Genomic DNA, 1,480 nt, shown 5'->3' on the forward strand with positions numbered 1-1,480 from the left:
CACGCTAATTTTACATGGCTTGCCCGTCTGGCCACAACGGTAAATAACTACAAACTAAATTTGCAAATGTTAGACAGATTTTGCTAGTTTTTTGAAAAGTATAGCATGAGATATTTGAAAAAAGTGGTGAATTATATAAGCCTACGAATTGTTTAGAAATAGTGGTGGATAAAAATCTACTAAATTGAATTTATTAAACCCAGAATCACAATTAATAAAATACCACTTGAAAATATTTATTCGCTGCCCGATGGAAGTTGGCATCTCTGTGTATTTAAATAAAACTATTTTTGTGTGTTCTATATTGCATTAATTTCTTCAAACGATTTTAGTAACTATAATAATACAAAAAAAAATTAAAAATTGACTCGAATTATGTGTTTCTAATAATCTTGGCTTCGCCGGTCACCGGTGACCCCGTGTCGCAGCGAACAAACTCAGTGCCGGTCACCGGTGACCCCCATTGCGTCTCTGTGTATATAAATAAAACTATTTTTGTGTGTTCTATATTGCATTAATTTCTTCAAACCATTTTAGTAACGATAATAATACAAANTTCCTAGGTTTATACCCCAAATTAAAAATATTTGTGTTCCATTAAAATTTTATTTATTTAAAAAAAGGGGGGTCCGAAGGAAGTGACATTAATTTTAAAAAGTAAAGAAGAAAAAAAAAGAAAACCACCTTAACTATTTTCTCCTTCAATTAATTTTAATAAAAAGAAATCAATCGTCATAACTGTAAATATCATAAATAAAACAAGAGAACGAGGCGCGAAATTTACATTGGAACTAATGAAGAACTTTGTCTTCTGTCTCGACCGTGACTAATTGATTTAACGTTCTAGTAAGTTAAAATGTTAAATCACTTTAAGTTTATTTTTTTTGTTGGTGTAACTGTATTTTATTTTGAAGGCATGTTTAAATACATTAAATTAAAATTAATAAATCAAAATAATCTAAAATATAAACAATCACCGTCCCCCCACCCCCAGTGGGCCGCGGTAAAATTATAAAATGTTAACAGGTCCGCGGTGATAAAAAGGTTGGGGAACACTGCCTTAGAACACAGAAATAGCTTAAATACTTTTTTTAAGAAATAATACTAAACCTTTCAAAAAAGTAACCAATTTGGCAAGATTTTTTCCACCTAAAGGAAAACCATTAAAACCAATTTTTAAAAAAAATCCATTATTTCAAATTTTAATAAGCCCAAACAAAGCAGCATTGGAAAAACTTTCAAAAAAATTAAGCCACTTTTCATATTTTCGAAGATGCGTTTTTTTTTTCTTCATAGTGTAAGCAGTAGCGTAGTTTTGGGGGACAAAACCCCTTCCGAAATTATACACTACTTGATTAATGAGCTATTCAGTTCGGTAAGTAAGATGTAGACATGAAAAATTTTCATTATTCATTTTTTTCGTATATATTATATGTATATATAATAGATTTTAATCGGCTTTATTTACTGGAGTATGGTG

Source organism: Parasteatoda tepidariorum, chromosome 2 (genome assembly GCF_043381705.1).
Source record: "Parasteatoda tepidariorum isolate YZ-2023 chromosome 2, CAS_Ptep_4.0, whole genome shotgun sequence".
NCBI lineage: Eukaryota > Metazoa > Arthropoda > Arachnida > Araneae > Theridiidae > Parasteatoda > Parasteatoda tepidariorum.